Source organism: Amblyomma maculatum, chromosome 4 (assembly GCF_055883805.1).
Source record: "Amblyomma maculatum isolate TAMU_Amacu chromosome 4, ASM5588380v1, whole genome shotgun sequence".
NCBI lineage: Eukaryota > Metazoa > Arthropoda > Arachnida > Ixodida > Ixodidae > Amblyomma > Amblyomma maculatum.
In genome coordinates, this window is record NC_139347.1 from 3,165,577 (window position 1) to 3,189,453 (window position 23,877).

Sequence of the window (23,877 nt, forward strand, 5' to 3'; positions counted from 1 at the left end):
CGTGTCAAGTGAAAACAAAGACGACTGCTGCTATCCAAGGCAGTGAAAAAAGAATAGCAGAACGTTCTGTACAATCTTGCACTGGGCTTGCACTGCGCAAGTCTCCAAAGATGCGCCTGCAAGAAACGCCAAACCATAAAGTCCTAAACAATCAATCCCCAAAGGTGAATCCAGCTTTGGTTTGTTGCCGCTACTGCTCCCGACACTCTGTGATGCCACATATTGCCTTTATTTATTTTTTTCGTGGCATCACAGATATGTTTGTACCCTGCTGTCCACAATAGTAGCGCAGGAAACAAAGATGAAGCCCTGTCTTCATCCTTCTCTGCTTTCTTGATTGACCATATTGTTACTCCCGATTTAGTGCTAGTGTTGTTCATACTTGTCTCCCAGATTTTTTTGTTCCCTGCTTCGCGACCACACGCGTTCATCACATTGTAAGTATTGTCGGCAGATGAACGTGATTCATCCTTTTTAAGGAAAAGCCATTGTCCCTAATGCCCTAATTCTCGCGCTCATAATCATCTTGGTATCAATATCTGAGCTATTGGAATCTGTGAATCATTTCTTTCATGCTATTTTGTATACAGCTATGTAGTTCTCGCCATCTGAGAGTATTGCCTCTTGCCCCTGTTATCTGTGCCCAGTACACGCACACACGCATACACACACACGCGCGCGAGGGCACACATGCACGTACCCACGCAAATAGGACTTTCATGCTTGACCAAATCATGAATGTTGCGATTTCTTGAACTCCTCGCTAAAAGCTTGGTGTAAAGGATCATTCAGATGACGGTTTTCCAGACACAGATCATGCGGCCTCGGTCAGTTGCATTACTCTGCGCCCATTTCAAGCGCTTGGTTTACTGTCAATGAAAGAAGGTTCGTGCGTAAAATACGTGCATAAACAATATTTCAGTGGCCGGCTGTGTGGGCAGTCATCAAGCAAGTGGTAGCAACAGTGACGAAGTACTGCTGTTACACAGGTGAGCGTCAACAACCTCGTTTTTGCCTGATGACCAAAGACGCAGTGGGTAGCATCAGAAAGCTGAATTTGGAGTTGACTCGATTCTCATTTGTAACTTCAAGGCTACTGGCCATGCTGTCATTTTATTGCTGCGCATGTTTTAGGGCGAGAGAGAGAGAGAGAGAGAACTTTTATTCGTCCAACAGAGTGGCTATCCAGCTCTTCGGGGGTTAGACCCGGAAGGTGGGACAGTCGCCTTAGTTACAGGCCGGTAGTTCTTGGACTTCGGCAGCATCCTCGGCCAGTCGAACAATTTCTCTTTGGGCTCTCGGGTCAGAGCTTCGCAGAAGGGTCTCCCAGGTGTCTTTAGTTATATTTTTAGCCCTGCCTGGTGACTTCGCACATTCCCATATTATGTGATCCAGAGGGGTACCGGAAGATTCGAACGCGTGCGTGTGTGTGTGTGTGTGTGTGTGTGTGTGTGTGCGTGTGTGCGTGTGTGTGTGTGTGCGTGTGTGTGTGTGTGTGTGTGTGTGTGTGTGTGTGTGTGTGTGTGTGTGTGTGTGTGTGTGTGTGTGTGTGTGTGTGTGTGTGTGTGTGTGTGTGTGTGTGTGTGTGTGTGTGTGTGTGTGTGTGTGTGTGTGTGTGAGAGAAACTTGTATTTCAACCAGAATGAAGGCCCCTTACTGCCTGCCCCCAGCACGCAGGCCTAGAGGACGGGGGACGGGTCTTTCTCAAATACAGGCACTCAAAGAGGGCTTGGCTCCTCGCCGCCTCTTCCAGCAGGTGGATGGCTTGCTACTGCAGAGTTGGGACCTCGCTCCGCAGACTGGTTTCCCAGGCTTCTCTATACTCTTAATCTGGTTCCCAATGCGTTCCGCTTATAAGTGGAACTTTTGAAAAAGTTCCACTTATTAAGCAGAACTTTTTTAAAAGTTCCCCTTAAAAGTGGAACGTATGTGGAACGAGAATTAGAGTGTACTATCTATTTTTGTCTAGCACCTGGGGAGTTAGTGCATTTCCAAATTACGTGATTGAGGGCCCCTCTCTCCTACAAAATGTTTACAGTTATCGTCCTGTCTCCGATCTTTCTGGACTTGATAAACCCTGACCGGGTGTATGTAATTCCCTGCCTGTAGACGCCGCCATGCGGTCGTCTCTTTGTTGCTCAGGCTCTTATTCAGTGATGACACCAGTTTCCTGCTTTGCCTATAATTTTCGACCATTTGTGTATATTTTAATAGACGTTCATCTATGTTCTGGAAATCGGATGGCTCCACGGTTACCCGGAGGTAGAGATCTCGGGCTAACTCGTGTGCCGCCTCGTTACCAGGAACAGATGCGTGCGCCGGAGTCCATATTAAGTTTTCTCTATTCATCTGTTTTCCGCTCAAGATTCTCACCGCTTCCGGGGCGATCTTGCTCTTTGCGTAATTATATAGATGGTTATTTCGTGATCGCTAAATATGAATTTGACTTCCGTTTCTACGCAAGCGAGCACTATTGCAACTTCTTCAGATGTTTCGGAATCGCTGCTTCTGATAGTGGCTGCCAATACTGGGGCGCCTCGGCCGTCGACTACCGAGGCTACCGCCACACCCGACTTCCCACTCGCCGCATCTAGGTATGCAACTGTCCTACTGTCCAGTGGGTCGAAGCGCTTTTTGAGTGCTTCTGCTCTATTTTGCCTCCTTTCCGCGGTGTATGTAGGGTGCATGTTTCGAGGAAAGACGGAGCGATTTGGCTTATCTCGTATATCTGTGGGATGCTCGACTTTTGTTGCATGCCTCTTTCTGTCTGCACGCCTAGCATATTTAGAATGGTTCTTCCTGTAGTTGTATGGCTTAGCATTTCGAGTTGCAATAATCTGACTACCCGTGCTGTTTCTTACCACGTATTTTGTACCCCCATAGCGAGGCGATTCTCTGTGGATGAACTTATTGGTAGGCCTAGGGCCCTCTTTATGCACCGTCTAATGAGTTCTTCTAATTTTTTTAAACATGGCGTAGCGTATCTTTTGCGTCTTATCACATATCACTGAATACGTTTGATCAAGCTTCTTTCTTTCAAGTCTCGGCCTTTCAATGTTTTTCTCCTGAATATGCGTAGGCAGTATGGCATAGCCTTCAAGTTTCTTTAGTATCCCGTGGTTGTATCCACTGTCTTTAATGTATAGACCTAGGATTCGTATTTGGTAGACCTTTGTTGCGGACATTCCTTCCACCTTGATATCGAATTAATCTGCTTTGCCTGCACCTGAAAGATTTTGGGCTGTAAACTAGTAGTACTGATTTCTGCGCTGAGCACGTCATTATCTGGTGACGTCATTGGCAAAGACGCCAGAGATCTCGAAACGCACATCATAATTCTTGTCCACCATGAGGAAGATAGTTATAAATAAATAAATGCTGTCGCTATCGGGAATTGAACCTCCATCCCTCGTATCGCCAGTCTGGTATCTTGAAACGCATATCATAATTCTCCATAATAATGATAGCAGGTTTCCGCGAGTGACATATACTGCGCCTTTGCTTTCGCTTCGCTAAGCTCACTGCACACTTCCGCGGAGGACAGCAACAATACCCACCCCCACACTCCTTCCTTACCACCAGGGAAAAGCATCTTTGGCGACTTTTGCAAACAAGGACCCTCCCCGCTCCATCTCTATTATCTCACTATCAATCAATCCCGCCAACCTGCCCCCTCTCTCAAGCGCCAAATATGGCACTGACCCATGTCCTACTAACCCGCCCGGCGTCTCCTCGCCCCAGCGAATCGGTGCCACTCCAGACTTGGGAAGACTGGGATATCACACTACGCTCCAGTGAGCCAGCGAAGCAAAACATCGCAGTTCGCCGGGCTGCCGACGTCATGGACAGATTAAACATGAACGTTTGAGTGCGGTGGGGTCGTGCGGAAACCCTAGGGGGCCAGGGGGCCTCGAACGCCCTTGCATCAATAAATGTTTTGACCTCCTCCTCCTTTCCCGTAAACCAATGATAGACTGCCGGTAAGCTTTGGTTCAACATTACGCTGATTGTGTTCGACAAGGGGTGCCCGATGTACTGGTAATGACCTCATCAGGCGATTCACGCATATATAGCGTGTTGCACAAATAGAGGCGCGGTATAGAATGCTTCTCCTAGGTAAACCGCGGAATCCTCGCAGTTCAAATTTTGCACAGAAATGGTATTTTGTTGCTAGTATTTTTGAATACCAAATTTGTTTGGAATACTTGCCTGATTCGATCAAAAGAAGCCAAATGTTCCCATCTTATGCGGTGGCGACGACGCTGCCCCAGCGATGGTACTGGTGGCGCCACCTCATGGTGCTTACAACAACTCAAACCTTCTGCCAGAAACGTTCGCCCCCTCTTTTCCTGCTACAGAGTTGTTGTAGCAGCATGAGGTGACGCCACCAGTACCATCGCTGGGGCAGCGGTTCGTCTGGCGTCGTCGCCACCGCATAAGATGGGAACATTTGACTTCTTTTGATCGAATCAGGCAAGTATTCCAAACAAATTTGGTATTCAAAAATACTAGCAACAAAATACCATTTCTGTGCAAAATTTGAACTGCGAGGATTCCGCGGTTTAGCTGGGAGAAGCATTCTACATCGCGCCTCTAATTGTGCAACGCGCTGTAGAACGTTTTCGCGGCGAGGAGGAAAATAGCCTCGAACCGGAACGCGCTGCGCGGCTACTCCTGTCTGGTATGTGGGGACGCGGGGATAGCAGCGGGGGTGTCAGGGCATTCTACTAAAGGGCCTGTCACACTAGCACGACATGACGTCGATTTGGTCTGCCAACAGCGCGTCTTCCTGATGTCTGCATCTATGTCACACTGCGCCGACGGAAACAGTCGGCCGACAGTCGGTGTCGGCGGCGCGTCGCTCGCAAGACGGCTGTCGGCCGACGGTCGCCCAACTCCTATGTCACACTAGCCAGACAACGTGCTAAACCCACCGACTAGGCCCTCTCATTCTCACTCTCTCCTCGTGTCATTATACGTTGCTTTTCTTAATCCTTTTATTTTTTTCTACCATACTAAATTCTTCTTTCTGTAGCTATTCTCCATCTTATTTTTCTTGGTTTATTCTCGGAACTACTAAATGAAGAAACGCTTAATTTTAATTCTATTTCATATATTCGACCATACCAAAACAAGCGCCTAAACAGTCGTGATTATGGGCCGAGACTGAATAGTGCCCAGTATTTTACGGCTCTGGTTGCCGGATCAGAACGTCAGTGTTCAAAAAATAAAAGCTGTCCACGGTGAATAACAGACAGTGTATATTAAAAGCTGAAAAAAAAAGAAAAAAATTTCTACCCTGGGATCGAACTCGCGACCACTTGTTTGATAGCCAGCTGCGCTAACTACTGCACCACAAAAGCTAGGCCTAATCGGTGCTTTCAGAGGTTGAGATAGCTAATATGCTGTCTTGCAGTGTGAAAGTCGCGAAGGCAGTAGGAGCGTTTACCGCTTAACTGACTGTCCAGCTTGCTGAGAGTAAACTGCAGATAGTTTGAATCATGCCGTGTTGTGCAGTAACAGATAAAACTTTCGGCGGATTTCGTAAAACTTTAGGCGGATTTCACAGGGCTGGCCGCGGGACCACGACTGCTGTTGGTTCGGTTGTACAGTGTAAACGCAAGTTCCGCGCTTTTTGCGCACACAATTCTTGAAACACATTGAATTATGGAACAAGAATTTATTGCGTGATGCGTAACATAGCGTTGAAATAGGCTTGTGAAGTAGCGACGCAGCGACTGTACGTTATGACTGTAAACACAATGATCGAAGTGCGCAGGAGGATCGGCAGCTCTATGCTGGCTTCAGGAAAATAATCGCTTCTTTTGATAATTTCTTTGTCACGCACTATGTTCATTTTGCACTATTCTGTGCTGTTTTAAAACGCGAAAAGATTGCTCACGGTCCCAGCGCGCGCCGCAAATATATGTGCCCCGAATTCACTGCCGTTGATATCCCACGCGCATTCGGCGGCCCCGAGTATACTTTGGCGGCTCACGCTCGCGTTGGTCAGGGATTAGGCGTTGATTCTACTTTTTTACGTATATTAGTGCTGAAAGGTATTCGCCGTCGACGTGGTGTACAGAGTCGGCTTTGCGTTTCGAGAAAGTTTTTGCTCGGCGGCCGATCTCGGAAAGACTCGGTCACCGACAGTCGGCAGACTGGTTTTGTCGGTGTCCCCGGCCTCAAAGCCTGTCACACTGGGAAGACATTTGGTTTTCGGTCGTGTTGGTGTCGTCGTCGGCCTAGTGTGACAGCTTGGTCGGCCGCAGACACGGTTGGCCGACCGTCGGTGTCGTTGTCGGGTCTGCGTCGGCGTCGTGTCGTGCTAGTGTGACAGGCCCTTAAGAAAGGGCACACGTTGCAGTCTTTTGCACACAGTGTGTCTGACTAGCCGCAAAGTATCTAAGCCGATTAGCTGATGTGAGCGACGTGCTTTCTTTCCCTGTTCTTCTTTCGCCCCTTTCTTTCCTTCATTTCCCTGATCGTTTCATTTCCGCCGGCCGCCGTTTAGCTGCTAAGAGCTGCCGCGGTTAACGCAATATTTTTTTTGCTCAGTTGTTTGCGCTAACAAAAAAAAAAAAATGCAACCAAAAGAAGATGATTAACAGAAGATAAAAGATAACAGCGGTGGTATGCGCGTGTGTTGCTCTGCACTGTTCCACTTGCAACTCACTCAATTGGGCGAAGACGAGTAGCTTATGAATTCAAAGCCCCAAACGAAAATGTCTCGCTTTGGCAGCCTTTCGTGCGAGTTCCAAACAGTGTGTTTGTAGAGTAGGGACCGGAAAAACTGAACACCCGTGCAACAGCGGCAGACTTTGGGCAACAAGCGGATGATATTCCTTGCGGCAAATATTTACGAGATGCCGCTAGGTAAAGAAGAACTATTTCGATTCAGTCACCTGAGGTTAATGCAAGTATGAAAGAACCTGCCCCACTTGAAGACAACGATATGCTAATAAATTGGTTGTCAACTTATTTAGTGAAACAGCGCTAAACTATTTTTTTAACACGCATCTCGTAAGATTTTGCTGCCGATAATAAATGGGAATATGATCATAGGAATAGCAGCGATTGCTTACAGTAAGCTAATCTTGCGACGAAAAATTGACTATATAATTGTTGACAAAAGCAATTTTCGATGAGGTCATTATGGGACATAATTTAAGGTCCCTATTCCATAGGTAGCATTTGTCCATTTTATCTTGTATTTTAATGTCAGCATGACGGCAGCGTCAGACAAACGCCCAGTCACAGAAATTGCAGGATAGCTGCTTCCGCTGTTGACAAGTCATCGCCACTCCCCGCACATACCGGCAAACAGGTGGTCGAGTCATGTAGGCAATGCTGAAATCCGATTGCCTAGTAGTGGACGCTTGAACACCCTGCCTGATTGTCACCCATCAAAAGTAGCCAGGGTATAGTAAATGGATCCAAAATGGATAATGGATACTTAAGAATAGAACCCCAGTGGAGGTGTGGGAACTTCCGCAGTAGCCGCTCAAGCAGTAAGGAGTATATGAATGATCGGTTGACCCAATAAATCTAGCGCGATTAGCATTGCTCCTAAACGTGACATGAAACGGCTACATTCGCTTTCTTTCTTTCCTCAAATTGCTCCGGTAAGCCGTCTCTAAAAATTATTTAAGAATAAAAAGTAGATCGAAAGCTGCCATCACTCCCAGTGGTGCGCCGCAGCCTCTCTGTGCCACACAGAAGTTACACACTAATTGTAATTAGGCTTGTATCCTTCAGCCGATCTGATCAGGAGCATAATTTTTTGTCATTTCTGACTGAATGGCTTCGCTGCTACTGAAAACTTTTTTTTTTTCAGCTAGGTACTTTCAGAAAGCAAAAATTTGCACGCGAAAGCTCCAAAATGCCGATTTCCGCTACTTGTCGCCTGTTCCGCGGATGGGATCCCACATACCGGCATGGCGGTTGTTCACAACTCGGCCGCTAGATGGCGCCACATAAACCAAATGGCAGCGCTCATGATAAAATGGTCTATAAGATGTCCCGGCCCCCGACCCCTATAGGCCGGTATGCCGGAGAAGGGGAGTATGGGGCCTCCGTTAAAAATCCCCAGGTGGTCAAAAAACAGCGCAGCACTCCACTACGGCTCCTCGTTCTCTCCTTCCACTTTCACCCCCACCTTCCTCCCTTCCCTTACGGTGCGGTTGAGGTGTCCACAGAAAACAAGTGAGACAGTCATCGCGCCTTTCCCTGCCTATAAATCAATCAATCAGTTCTGGACATACACCTACAAACACATATATTATACGAAGCTCACCACACCGCGGGCGGCCGATCCAGGCGTCCGTGCCACGCATTTTAATTCGTGCTTCCTCGAACGCAGCACCAAACAGCATACAGAAGCAGACCCAGTACAACAGGCATTACCAACGTTTCAAATTGGCTTACAGGACCGTTGAGGTGCAGTGTCTATCGCACTTCTCCGTGGACACCTGAGCCGCGCCGTAAATGAAGAGAAGCACTCAAGGTGGGAGTGAAAGAAGACAGGGAGATGGAGGTGCCATAGTGCTACAATCTACCAGGCATTCGCCTCATCGTACTTTAAGGTCCAAATTTCCCTCTTGAAGTTTTATTTCATATCAGCGTTAACGCATAGTGTACACTAAAGGTCTATTCACACTTGCGACTAGATGAGGACGCGCGACTACCAGTCGCGCGACCAGAGGACAGGAGCTCGCCACTACCGATGTTCACACTTGCGACAGTCGCCTTCTTGTTTTGTTCTCGTTCCGAACGAATTGGGAGTAGGAGAGCTGCAGGGCGATGACAGCGAACGTCGGTAACAGCCGCTTGCCAGACACTTCAGCTTTTTCAGGCGAGAACGCCGACGACGAATAGACGGTGTCAATCACCGTGGTGTCATAAAATGTTGCGCGTGCTTACCGGATAGTTCGAATATCTTTCCAATCTCCTCCCTGCCTTTGAATTCCGGGTGCCGTTTGTTGAAAAGGTAGGGGTATTCTTTAATTGCATTGAGAAGGTGCTCGATCGAGTACTCCGGGACCTCGCTGATTGGTGAAATGGTTTGCGACTAGTAGTCGCGCGACTGGAAATTCGAGCAGTGCCCGATCGGCCCGCGGCAGTCGCTTTTCGACCGATGCGACCATTTGCGACTGTCGCTTTTCGACCAAAACGGTCGCGCGACCGCTGCTAGTCGAGAGTGTGAACGGGCCTTAACACAGCTTCGCGCTGCGTGTGCAAAACTGTAGATCCGACTTCTACAGCAAGGTTGCCTCTAAAAACCGATTTAATTGTCCAGAGAAGCCGGGGACAATACCATGCAAGCAGCAAACACTCCTGATATAACCATTCAAAATTAAAAAGAACATTTGCATAACCCAGCTCTCAAAGCAATGCTCTAATAGATCAAAAGTTGTTTTCTTTTCATTTACATTTGGACAAATTTTAGCTTTAATGAACAGGAAAGTGCGGGTGGATGATTAAATAAAGTTATTCGCTCATGTAAGCCTCACCGTTTAACGGCTTCCATCATTTCGTCCACAGCCCGAGAGACATTTTTTTTGCTATATGGCATTCTTAAAATAATCTATCGAGTACTTTCATATTGCCATTTCACATAATAAAATTTTTAAGTTGGCATCAAAAAACGTTATTTAATTTCCCATTTGTCCTAGACTATTTACTTACTGCTTCAATTAGTTCATCCAATCTCCTTGAGTTGAGGCGACGTTGAGGGCATGCAGTGCGAAGAGAAGGTAACCGATGGTCGCTTAGGGTAACAAACTGGATTCCAAGGGAAGGAAAGCGTAGCAGGGGGCTGCAGAAAGTTAGGTGGGCGGAAGAGATTAAGATGTTCGCAGGGGTCAAGTGGATGCAGCTAGCACAGAACTGGGTTAAGTGGAGAAATATGGGAGAGGCCTTCGCCCTGCAGTGGGTATAGTCAGGCTGCTGCCGCTGCTGCTGCCGCTGCTGCCGCCGCTGCTGCCGCTGCTGCAGCCGCTGCTGCAGCCGCTGCTGCCGCCGCTGCCGCCGCCGCTGCCGCCGATGCTGCCGCCGCTGCTGCTGCCGCTGCTGCTGCCGCTGCTGCTGCTGCTGCTGCTGCTGCTGCTGCTGCTGCTGCTGCTGCTGCTGCTGCTGCTGCTGCTGCTGCTGCTGCTGCTGCTGCTGCTGCTTCTGCTGCTGCTGATGATGATGATGATGATGATGATGATACGTTCCTTCTCCCATTTTTTTAATACAATGTTGGTAAAAGTAATTCTATCTAAGCATGACTGCAGCTGCAGACCAATGTTTACTAATTATGCTGTTTAGCGATTGGCAAGCGGATTTTCTGCGCCGAAGGTGCCATCGGTGCAAGCTATGGGCAGCCATTTGCGCTATTTCTTTAGCGAGTCGCCTCCACAAGGAGCTCACCTGAAAGAGTTATTTAGTTCGTTTATATACAAACGAAATAACGACTGTTTTCGTTGCTAGATAGAAAGAAAGTAAATGCGTTTGTGTCTTGTGTTTCTTGCTCTTATTTACTAAAAGAAAAAAAGTTGATTCTCAAAGGCGTAAAGGCACCCAGTCTTGAAACGATCCCGCTAAAGGTAGTAAGTACTAGAACTTACTACCTTTAGCGGAAAATGATAAAGCTTTATGATTTTTAGTATAACGTTCAGGAATCAACATATCATTCATGAAGCGAGAAAGCCAAAATCTAAGTGGCTGTTCATAGGGGCAGCCTTGGCCAGAAGGCGCCACGCATCTGCCGTGCCAGCGCCCTACTTGGAGAGACCAGGAAATCTTACGCTTGCTGCATCGCAGTTTCGACGGCTGTGTATAACTTTCCGTCTTAGCCAGCACTGGCTGCCACTTGGGCTCTTTTTGCAGCGAAAGTTTCACTACTGTAGGTTTTCAAGCCGTCGGCGTGTCACCGTGGCACCGTGGCACTGTGGCACTGTGGCACCGTGGCAGGAGCTGCAAACTCGGGTCTCTGGTTTCACATGGAACGGTTATGTAAGAATCAGTCTGCCAGAACCTTCGTATTCACGTTACCCCTATAAGACCCTAAGGCACGTCCATACATCTTGGTTAGAGCGTGGCTTTATATGTGAGCTGCTAGCTTACGCTATTGCGTCATACCCTTAAAGGCGGAGCTTAAGTGTCCCGCATATTGAAATGCCATTAACGCCTTTGCCACCACCACCTAAAAGCTGGTGAAATTTCGTGCTTTCAACTGAACGCTGGTTGTGTTCGATGCAACGCTCAGTCACAGCCAAAGCTTTCGCTCCACACTCGGTTCAACAGCGTTGAACCTGTGTAATTTTTCTTGAAACAGTACTTGATAACGTACCATTTCCAGTAAAAAAGAAACAGTCTCCACTATCAAAGCACTGCGCGCTTCGTCAAAAATATAAAATTATGACAGTTTTCTCTGCTAACTGACCTCAAGAAAAGTGGATTGCTTCTTTTGCACACTTTTCACGCACATCAGAAAGTCGAGTAAGATCACGTGCATGTCAGGACCCGCTGCAGAGAACAAGTAAACGGAAGTGGGATGCACCAGTTGGTCCTGTTTATATGACGGGGTTGATACAGAGAACGTCTTTTGTCAGAGAGTAATTGGGCCTTCATGCTCGTGAATGGATATGAAAAAATGTGAATATGACATTCTTTTCTTCCAAAACTGGCACCCGAGGCATTCTTTAATGTCTCGCACGCACTATTCATTGGTTCTTCTGCGAGTAATGAGTGGTATTTGAGTTCACGTTTTCGGATTCTAATATAATCGCCACAAGAATTAAATTACGCCTGCAGTATAATTAATTCAACGACGACTGTTACTAAAACAGCCCGCCCCAGCTGTAATTGGCCGACGGCCGACCGTTGTTAAACGACTAGGCAAAGCTCGGCAGCCGGTATTACAAAGAAGGCCCAAAGGTGGTGCCTTTTTGGCTGCCAGCTATGCTGATTAATAGCTGGCCAAAGGCTCAGCTATCAGCGTATGTATAAGAAATTAATTGTGACCCATTGATCAGTAGCCAAACAGCGCCCAAAGTAGTGCCATAGTTGGCTGCCCACGAGTTTGTCCAAGTAATTCTAGCCAGTGACATAACGGCAAATAGTAGGAAATTAGTCGGCTCCCAATGTTCGGCAGCCAAATATGGCCCAAAGTAAGTCTGTAGTTTGAGTGAAAATGCCAGCAGAGCTTAATTCTTAAGTAGAAATCGTCAGTAACTTGAGCATGACTTGTTTCATTTCTCATTTTTGGTGTTGTAAGCTTAAAAATGTTAGAAATAACTTCTCTCGACTTTCTAGGGCAACTAGCTCTGCAATCAACGCCTCATATGGGGATACTAGATCGCTGAAAGGTGCTTTTAGGGGTCGGTGTTCACAGCGCAATGGTGTCTTGTTTCGTAGTGTTTATTTAGGTCATTTTTGTTGTACGATTAATATGATGGATCTGGTAGCCACGGAGATGCTTGTGATTTCACTGCCAGACATGTGCTCAATGCAAGCCGTTGTCTTAAAGAGTCAGTATTTAATTTAACAAAATACATAGAGTGTTACTAATTTTTTTTTCCGAAGAACGTCATGTTGTGTTAGCAGCGTTATCTTCTGACATTTGAAACTATTCAGGCAACATTTCGAATTGTAGAGCAGGCATTGCCTGCAACATCCAACCTTGGCCCAACCTCGGCTGAATGGTGAAGGCCTCGCCTTCGACCATAAATGAACATAGGCCGTTGGACCCACATAGGGCTAACATGAGGCTTACTAGGCGGCGTTCTAGGCTAATAACCGAAACACAAGTGTGGCCCAACCTCGTTGACTCGACTTGGTCCGTCATGTATGTCAGCGATGGACTAACTGAGAGCCATGGTCTCCCTTAGGGCTCCACAGTGGTTTAAAACCAGCAACCACAAGAACGGCCCCTACGAACCTGCCGAAATGCGCGGTAGTATTGTCAAGATAGAGAATACTGTTTTTCCTATCAATAAATACGTCTATCTATTCTCAAGATAGAGGGCACAGCGCGCCGATGAAATCGATTCGTGTACAGGTGTACAAACCTCTCGTTGCCTGGCCTCGAAGATTCGGCCACGCGGGACGGCTCGTCGAAATTCTGCGAAGCCTTCCGTGACATTCTAATTAAATTTTATGGCCCATAAAGTTGTGCTTATACCTGTATGGTATCTCAGATTTTAATATAATAATATTTGGCGCACGCGAAACAAATGGAAGGCGCCGTATCGGTCACACGTTTTCCCTGGTCACCGCAACCGCGCCTCAAGGGATGGGAGCAACGTTGGAGATTTTTAAGTTTTGTCATTTTACTGTACGGAATTTGCGCAATAGCTCAGGTGCAAACGAGTGTCGCAGTTTGCACCCACTAATAAATAATGATTACCTCAATAACTAATGCTTCTTCCTCGGCAAATAAATTTGGCGCATAGAAACCGTCCGAAATCGTCCAGTTATATGCCATATTGCAATATTGCGCTGCCGAAGTGGATTATTGCCGACGTGAAACTCGGGACTGACACTCCTGCTGGATAAAGTCCACTCAGGAAGAAATATTTTTCGATCTTTATCGAAAGTGAATGACAGCGGAATCTACCACAGCTGGCATTTGACCTCTTTTAATTATTCACTCACCCGTGACACCAAGTTTTACCTGTCTATCTTGAACCTCCCGAAAAGGTCACTATTTTACTCGCTCCAGTTATAATGCAGTTTTATGCTTTTCTTCTGTACTGCTGATCAGAAACCCTCTTTCAGGTGGGGTAGCGACTGTTTTCTTGTAGAGGCAGGGCCATCTTTCCGGGATCGAGCGATCGCATTTCAAAGCTCTCCAGTAAAACGTGGGAAACTAGCGCTGCCTGTTGGTGACCGATGCAATGACTAACCTCGCCGCCGAGGGATCTGTCGCTGGGCGGCGCCACAATCTAGGAAAAAATAGGTTTCTGAACATTGATTTAAGGAAGGAGAAGGAGCTATCGTTATTCATTCATCCAGCACGCATGCTTGGCTGCTGGGAATCAAGCGCCACGTATTTATCGCTGCTATGTCCTCCAGATACCACACCTATCTTGGATTGAGGCAAAAACAAAGATTCCGAGATGGGTTACTGCTTACCTCATTACCCCGGTACCACCCAATAATAGAGCTATGCCCGAAAACAATTAGTGCAAAAGTAAAATGAAATACGCAATTTCACAGCCTAGCAAAACGGTATACCCTTTGTACTTCTGCTTCGTGTGTTAACCGAGGAGTACAGCAGATGCTGGCCTTTTCGTAGCCTCTCTCCCCCGGGAGAAATAAAGGCTGCAGCCAAACACGTTTAATTTGTTTTATTTAGTAACTTCACAAGGTTTGACCGTCACAAAATGCCGTAGGTTATGAGATACGCCGCAGAGAAGGGCTCCAGAAATTTCTGGCGGGTGCAAATAAAGTGCTTTCTCTCTCTCTCTCTCTCAACCGCCTGGGGTCCTTGAACGTGTACTGACATCGCAGAGTACACGGGTGCCTTGCAAACTCTGTGGTAATTGCAAATCGTCGTAAAAGGAAGGCGGTACAGTTTTCATACATCTCACTTGCCGCCTGATCCACACCGTATGGGAAGAGGATATCATATGGGATTTAAAGAAATAAAGGGACACTGTAGTGGAGTGCTGCGGAATTATTTGGACCACCTAGGCCCTTTACGTGTATTGAGATCGGTGTTCCAGTTTCTCAGTAATAAACCGTCAAGCAAAACTATGCTAAAGAGTGTTTTTCCAAGTCTCAATCGGTTTAAGATGAGTTAACTTAATGTATTTTAAGAAATAACAGCGCGGAGACGAAGGACAAGGAAGAGGACAATTAACACCTGCGGAACCTAATGTAGTTGGTTACATCGAAGACTTAAAAACTAGCCTCCAAAAATATTCTAGCTAGTTTGGTTAGGTTTACAGTGCTTACCGTCCTTACGCCACTATGACTATGTGAGGTGCCGTAGTGGTGGTCTGCGGATATTTCGACCACCTTGGGTTATTTAACGTGAACCGACATGACAAAGTACGGGGTTTTGCTTTCTGCGTTCGTCGAAAAGCGGCCGCCGCAGTTTGGATTTCATCCTGTGCTCTGGATTTGGTGTAGTAACCTAGCGCCCTAGCCACTGAGTCAGCGCAGCGTAACTTAAGTGAATTTGAAACCAGTCTAATCTTTTAAAAGTTAAATGCTAAGAAAACAGAATTTTTATCTTGCATCGTGAGCAATTATTACTAATATTCATTTCTCAAGTAGCACACAATACGGAGTCCCCTAGGGCCTGTATGGGCAAGTTGGGCTGGGCCAACCCAAATAATACCCATTAGGGCCCCCTTTAGGGACCAAGCGGGCAAGCCCAAATTGGGCTGGCTCCTGCTTTTCCAATATGAGCATCATATAGGCGCGACAAGGGCTACCTAAGTAAATATTCACACATCTGGCCTTCAAGGGTCCCTCATGGGGAATTTTAGGGCCGATGCTAAGCAAATTTGAGCTCCATGTAGAAAAAACATGGGCAACACCTAAATGGGGATACCCAGTCAAATGCCCAATAGGTCCCCCATGGGCAGCGGCGGAATAAATAACGGACATCCCCACATGTTGCCCGTGAGGGGTACTTTAGGGAAAGTCAGGTGGAACTATGGGCTTCATGCAGAAAACTCCTGGGCTGCCCCAAAACGGCCGGCGGCCCACCAAAAATCTCGATAGTTACCGAATGACCTGTGGCGGGGTTGGGCAGTGCTTATACCCACTTCTGCCTACATCGGCAACTTGCGGGCACTCTTGGGCAGATATGCGATGCAAATGTCCGCCTAAAGCAAATAGAAGATAAGCTAGCCCAAATGCGGCTGCCAACTCAAAAGCCGGAGAGGCCTGCATGGGCAGCGGCCGGGCTTAAAAGCGGGCATGCTCCCACGCTATCCATACGGGCCATTTTGGGGGTACTTTCAAGCATATGCAACATATATTCGTATTTTATGCGCTAAAAATCACATGAGACCAACTGGGGCTAACCATGGAAGGCCGCAGTGGTCCTTAAATTGGCTGAGGCAGGCCCGGCTTAACACTCTGAAACGTATCCATAATATCTTTAAGGGCGCCATTTTATTTATGTAATTATTGCTATACACTCCCCCAATTGCCTCTTTTCCTCTTTTGGAGGTTTCACATAACTTTTCGAAAGCATATTCGTGTGATTACTAAAGACTATCTTGTTTTTACTCGGGCAACTATGTTAATTACGGCGTATTGGCAGAAAATATGCAGCAGCAACTTTTCCGCTAGACGAGTATGTAGTGAGCTACCCCCGAATCTTCTCCGCGACACGAGTATTTATTTCTCCCTCTTCTTTCTTTCTTTCATCCTTTCTTTCTTTCTTTCTTTCTTTCTTTCTTTCTCTATTTTCTCCTCTGTCTGCACGAGGGAGAAGAGGTGGCTCATCAGCTACAGAGCCAGTAGCAGGCCCGTGCATTTTCTTTCCCTTCTTCGTACAGCCGCAACAACTACAATAATATTTGACACACAGCAGCGAAATAAATTTTTAGACCAACTTAGTTATTGTATTGGGAGTAAATTTGTTCTTATGTTGCTGAGTATAGAATACAAGGTAAAGAAAAAATGCTCAATATTTAACACTTGATGGCTAATATAACTTGGACGTCCCCAAAAAGCCAAATTCAACCCATGAGGACAACACGTGGGCCACCCCAAATCGTGCTGGCGGCTAACCTCCGGGAAGCCAGTGCCGCTACAATTTGGGTATTGGAGGGATTAACGTAGATGAAAATTACAACGTTGATAGATGAGGTGGCACCCGCCTGTACAAAAGTAGGGCCCATTAGTGATTTTGGTATGCTGCCCACATTTGGTATATCCAGGAAGAATTCGGGCAGCCCTTTACGGCTGCCCGCCCAGTACGTACCACACGGCTATGAATTGGGACCGATTGACACAGGTGGGCCACCCACGTGGGATCCCTCTGGGAACGGGTTGCAAATCCCGCATGGGGCCCGTATAGGCTGCTCCCATGGGCCCAGCGCGGGCCCTAGATCATAGCCCACTTTGTGCTATTTGGGATTGTACAAAGCAGTCCTGTTATTTAATCATACTATTCTGATTTTAAAATGAGTACTCTAAGGCAATAGTGTTCCTTGAGAGCACTATCATAACGTCCAAACCGTGTTTATTTCATTTCTTTTTATTTATTGAAGCCTTAAAGGCCCGAGGGCATTACTTAAGGAGGGGGCAATAACATTGTACAACAGCTTATGAACACCATGCAGTTGAAGAAACAAAACAGAGATAGCGTTATCAGTATATATATGAAGCCCTGTATCTCAATTTTGTAACGGCCCGCCGCGATGATGCAGTTGTTAGGGCGCTCCACTTCATGTGCCTAAGGATGCGGAATCGAATCGCGGCCGCGGAGGCCGCTTTTCTGTGGAGGCGAAAAACAAGGATGCCGTGTGCTATACGATGACAGCGCACGTTAAAGAACCTCGGAGGGTCGGACGTTTTGGAGCCCTCCACTAATGTGATAGCCTGAGTCGCATTAGGACGTTGAGCCCCATAAGCCAATGAAAATTCTCACGGGTAGGATAGTATTGCCGCCGATGTTTTTCATCTGGGAAAACATTGCATTAGCACATGTGCAATGATGCCTACTGTAGACTTCGCATATTCACAAAACATATTTACGAAACTTTAGGTAATACCTATTCACTACTTTTACTGTTGGCGCAAAACTTATGAGCAAAAGTTATGTTTTTAGATACATATTGTTGAATCTGCATGCTTAGTCTTCATTTTATTTCGTCTTTTCGTGCTTTAGAAATAACGTCCGTGTTTTCACCTCTGCATTCTTTCTCATAAATTTTGCTCTATCCCCCTGCTACTTACCTTGCAATTCCGTTCATATTTGTCGGCAGGGATCTGCCACTGGCAGGTTAGGACGCGTGCTCTCCCTGACTTCAATCAGCTGTTGTACCGAGCCCTCATTCCCCTATATTCTCGTCGCGCGAAACTCCGAGTGCTTATATAATATGTGTTTCCTCTCTATATGAACCGGTTCCGTTCATTAGGTTGAACAATGTGCGTCGTACGTTTCCGCGCTTTTCAGGTTGACCGGAAACGCGCACGCACCGCATTACCGGCGCTACATTTCCGGGATACGTTCCCATCGGGCGCGAAAGGGGGTACAGTGCAGACATATATAGTCATCTTTGGTTTACTTCTGCCCTTCATCCTGCATGCGAGCCGCCAACATCGCAATACCTGGATTATCAGATATAGTATCCCGATACAAAGAAATGCGAACAGCGGACAGAGTGGTTCTCTACAAATTCAGCGCAGAATTGCGCTGGCCCTCTAATTCGAGATTATGTGTCCAACATCGATGTCACTTGGCTGTCGCTAGACGATTTCTCGCTCTTTATAGTCGCGGCCATGGTGCTAAAATCTTGTCCTGATTAAGATGAGCGTTTGTGTTGGCTGCCACTATCATAGCCTGTGCGTGTTCGAAGCACTTCTATAGTACCTTGGAAAACACTCCGTGTGTGGCTGGCATTAAGAAAGCGAAGCGTTACAGCGCACCCGGCATGCGAAAAATGGTACAGTTTCATAACAAAATGACAGAGCTTTGCTTAGCGCATTAGCGCAGCAATTAGCGTGAGTTGTTTCGCATTTGCCGCGAAAAGATATGGTGTGGAAGGCGGTTCTCGATCCAGGCCGGGAGCGCAGATGACAAGTCCTCTGTCCCAGCTCTTTCCTACAGAAGTACAACGAGAGAGAGAGAGTATTTTAGTGAGAAGAAAGGTGGAAAGATCGGCCGGCAGTAAAGAGACCCTGGCCTGTTACTGCACACTGGGGAAAGGGGAAGAGGAAGTAAAAGAGAAGTAGGGTGTGAATGAAGGGTGAAGATGTTATAGTACAGTGAGGTTTCACTTGTGGTCCGTGTTATTTCGGAGAGCATGCACACACCTGACAATACTCGTGCAACGCCATATGCTGCACGTGTCTTGGACACATACCAATTGTCCCTGAACAAACACCGCCACAATTGCAAAGAACTCTGCCCTCTGGCATGGCAGCACAAAAGAAGCATGCACACGATGCACTTCACCAGAAAATTTCAAAAGTACCACATACACGTGTGGTACTTGCGCTCTTGAGGAGACCATACATACTCGTAGATAGCAACATGCCGCATATGTCCTGGACACGCACCACTTGTCACTGAACACACATCCGGCACAAACGCGGAAGCACGCACACCAGGCACTTCAGCAGAAAAAGCTCAAAGTGCTCTGACACATGTTTCAGCCCAAGCGCGTATGCACGTATGATACTCGCTCACTTCCACAGCACACGCAAATGTCACAGGCCGGAATGTAAGCCCGTTTCACTTAAAAAATTGATCAAGGACTTGATCATGCATCAGTTATCCGTTTGTTTCGCCCTGGCACCTATAGGTTTTTCCTCAGATAGGAAAAACCTCTAAAAATAGAGGCTCTCCAGCTGCTTGAGAGTATTTTCCTAGGCCCTCCTCGCGTAACTATAGGTAGGGCACTCACAAATAATATGAAAAATTTTCTCTGGAATGTTGTACACCAGGCAATTTGGGCTCGCTTCAACTCCGAGCTTGTGGAGGTAGGCTTTGGTGTACGCCACTCAAGCCGTAACTAATGAAGCAGAGTCCCTTGATGTCTCATAGCTTTAGACGGTACGTGAAGTCGCGAGCCTGCATCTAGACGAGAGATTCGGTCCTGGTGATGGCTTGTATCATCCAAGTGTAGATGCATAGCAGACTTCATTGACTGAGCCAGTAAGGTTGCGGCGTCACTCCTTGAAAAAGAGAGGGGCGTGGAAGGCTGGTCTTCATGAGCCAGCTTTGCTTCTGCATCAGCACTATCAATTACTTACGATACTGCAATGGCTGCGGATTGATTGAAACTTGACGACGTGGCCACGCTGGAAGACCTCAGCAAGCAAAAGAACAAAGTGCCTGATTAGCTGCTCATATGTACTTGGCTTCATGTAAGGTTTTAAAGTCTTTAGTGCAGGTTTCGAATAGCAGAATATTGTCCAGTTATTTGCGTTGTGCTGACCAATGTAGCTGATTGCCCCTCTTATGCCTACCAATTCAGTTGCCATGGATGATGTTTCATGCATAAGTTTAAAGAGCTGGCTGTACGCGCTTCAAGGTACTATAAACACCGCTTCTGAAGAGGTGGTCGTCACTTAGCCGTCGATAAAACATGTATTGAGTCACTATGCATCAATGAGATATATGACAGTGCCAGCTGTTTGAGTCCAACTGTCGCGATGTGCAATTCTTTTGTTATACCTGGAATATGTTCACATACGTTAGGTTTTGGAAATGTCAATATTGGCTCTGCCTAAATTTGGTGGGGCATGTAGTTTGTAGATATTACATTCCGTTGCGTTCTAATAGCTTTCGAATAAGATGCGTCTGGACGCACGCTACTAATGTTGGCCAGAGAGTGGTAATTATGCCTAGTTATGTGTCGCAAATGCACCCATAGTGGCTCCTGTTGATCTTAAATGCGGGCGGTGTAGGCGCGGACCATATAAAATGTGCACCACATCGAAGTTTTGCAGGGTACACCCAAGCATACCCTTATGCACGTGCCTGAGCGCTTTCCAGTGTTCGCAGGGCGTTCAGTCGCATCCCTGAAAGAATCGGCGCACAGTATCTTAGATATCCAACCATAAGCGCCTGGTACAGGCAAAGTAAATAAAAACCGCTAAAACGGACCCCCGGATTCGCCCGCTATAGAACTTACAACGTGTGCAAACTGTCCACCTTTGTTAGGAGCAAAGAGGCGTGCTTCGACCCTGACAGAACTCGGTCTATAGTGACACACAGGAATTTATGGTGTGTCACGAAACTAATGGCTTGGCCATCATTCTCACTGGCTACCCCATCATCAACGTGCGTGTAAAAGCCGAGATGACGCTTTTTGTTGGCGATAGATCAAGCCCCTGACGTCGCAAGTACGCAGACACAATTGACACTGAACGCTGCAATCTTGCGTGTACTTGGGGGCGCGTGACACTTGATGCCCATATGCAGATGTCGTCGGCGCTTACAGATACAGAAATTCTGCTGGATAGTACTTGGAATAGGCCAACGAGCACGAAATAAAAACAATAGTTTTGGTTTAACTCTGGTTAACCCTAGTTGAATTGCGATAGCAAGGGCGGACGCTTCTTTGGCCTGCTACATTGTTCCCTTATCACGCCCTATCAGTTATGGTGCTACATTATTGGGGACACTTAAGCTCATCCTTTAGGAGTATGACGCAAGAGCGTAATTTATCAGTCTTGTTCTTCTTCCTCTACTTCTTCTTCTGCTCCTCCTGTTCCTCCTCCTCCTCAGCTGTTCAAGGCCAAGCGTCGCCTCTGCCGGGACCACGTGACGGCTCAAAACCTGGCGCGGTATTAAACTGTCCTGTTCCTCAAGTAACTTGCTATCCACTGATGGAGACGTCCGTCAATCCCACATTGTTCAAGAGCGTCCAATATTGCATCATGGTAGACATTGTCGAGTACACCCTTGATGTCAAGGAAGAGGGCTGGGTGTCAGCCTGCGGCGGCGTTTCTCTTGTTCAACTGTCGACATCAAATCAATTACACTGTTGATAGCAGAGTGGCCTTTGTGAAATATTGTCATTCCGTCTGAATATAGGTTGCATCTCTCGAGAAACCATTCAAGACGTGCTAGTATAATACTTTCTATTGTTTGCCAATGCAACTTGCCAGAGCTACCGGCCTATAGGAAATCGTCTGATGTGGTGATTTACCTGGTTTGAGGAAAGCCACAATGCGGCTTCTTTTCTCTTGTGAAACTAGGCAGTGAACGAAGCATAGTTAAACGAAATTAAGAGCCTATCTTCTTCTTTCGGCCCCATGTGACGAAACGCACTGTAGGTAAATCCATCCGGCCCAGGGGAAGAAGAATATTTACAGGCAGATAACGCTGCTTTGAGTTCGTGCAGCGTGAATGGAACGTCTAGGCGATCATCAAAAGTAGGAGGGGCATACCGCTGCTTCGGGACTACATGTGTGCTTCCAGCAATGTGGTGAGCAGAAATCCTCGGCAGCTTCAAGACCTTTCCGGCTCAGGGAAAGTGCCAACGCGCGGAAATGATGCTGCTGCTGGGGAAAAGACGGCAGTGGGCGGATAATATGACATTCTTAAGCAGGCTGTTGTAAAATGATTATCACCTATTTTTAGCGAGTTTCTCCAAATAGCACTGTACATTCTTCTGTGGATGGCTGGAAGCCCGTAGGTACAAGACGTCTTTCTTCCTGCGGTATTTTCTGCACGTCAGCAAATCGCACGTAGCTGCGCATAAACCACAGCTACTGGTTATCTGGAATATGGAGCAGAGATGCTGCGCGATGTCTCTCGTAGTGCCATAATCATGCACTGCTCCATATGCACTCGTGTAGTGAGAGAATGACAGTTCTCTTCTAAAACGTTACAGAAACTATTCCAGTCAGTGCAGAGTGTCTTGATATGTGGAAGACTGTAATAACAGCGAAGCTGCACATATTGTAGTGTATGGTCACGGTCGTACGTTTCTACATCAGTACACCAAATTACGGATGATTCAAGACGCCTTGATACCAATGTCAGGTCTAAGCCAACTGCTGTAAGCAGTTCCATGCAAAGACGCCGGCATCCCATTGTTGAGAACCACAAGGCCATCATTATATAAGAATGTGGCAATGTCCCGACCACGAGCGTTCGTTGCGGCGCTACTCCAGCAATTGTGATGAGCACTGAACTCTCGTATTATAATATGGGGGTGTGATGTGCTGTCCAAAAGTGATTGTAGTTTGGCTGCATCAAATCTACTTCTAGGTGGGACGTAGCCCCCAATAATAGAAATTGCGTGCCCCATTCAGGTTCACGGTGACGCAACATACTCGTTGCTGCTACCTCCGGGAACTGGATGATGAAAGTAAGTCAAGTCTCTGGAAATTCATAGTAGAATCTTGCTTGGATGTCCAGCGACTTCAGATAGACATTGCTGATATCCGGACAGGCGAAAATGAGAAGGATAGTTTGTTCGCATATGACAACCACCGGAAATCGGCACTCGAATATCCTCTGCCTGAAGTCAGCTAGGTGGCTTCGCAGTCCTCAAACATTCCATTGAAATAATGCCGATCGAGAAATTCTCTCTTGTAATTGTGGTGGGTACGACAGTAGAGCCATGATTGCTGTCTTTTATTGGAGTTGCAAGGACCGGCTCAACCGCATCCAAATTTTTGGACAGCTGACCGAACAACGGCCGCGTCCACACCAACAATAATCATGCGTAGGGTGCCAATCAGTTGTTTAAGCATAACTCTTATTTGGTCATCTGTGGTTGCCACAATAGGCGTACGCATTCACGTACGTGCATCACAGATTACATTGCGCATTGGTAGAGGCGGTCATGCTGTATAATCCTCCTGAGGAGTTGTAATATTTGGCAATTGCGCAGGCGGAGCCAATGGCTTCTGCACAGCAGAGTGGCCTTTGGCCTTATTCCTGCTGATGCGCTGTCGCATCGTATGTTGCATTCGAGCCCTTCTGCCAGTTACGTGTACATCTTCTCCAGCGGTGAACGGCATTTGCTGCTTCTCTGTGAGAAGAGTGGTCTCTCATCATTTTCCTCAAAATCTTTATCTCTGTCTTGACATTCGGGCACTCCCTTTAGGCTGCCTCATGAGCCCCTCTACAGTTGGCACATTTTGGCACTTCAACTGCACATGCAGGTCAGTCATGGTCTCCATTGCAGCGCAGACAGGTTTTCTTCATCATGCATACTGCACTCACGTGTCTCA

At 46.9% G+C, this 23,877-nt stretch overlaps 1 long non-coding RNA gene across 1 annotated transcript in view; it reads left to right on the forward strand.

Moving 5' to 3' along the window:
* The window catches only part of LOC146190217 (uncharacterized), a 103,790-nt gene that overhangs the window by 36,285 nt on the left and 43,628 nt on the right, over nucleotides 1–23,877 (forward strand). The gene's annotated exons all lie outside the window — the stretch shown is intronic.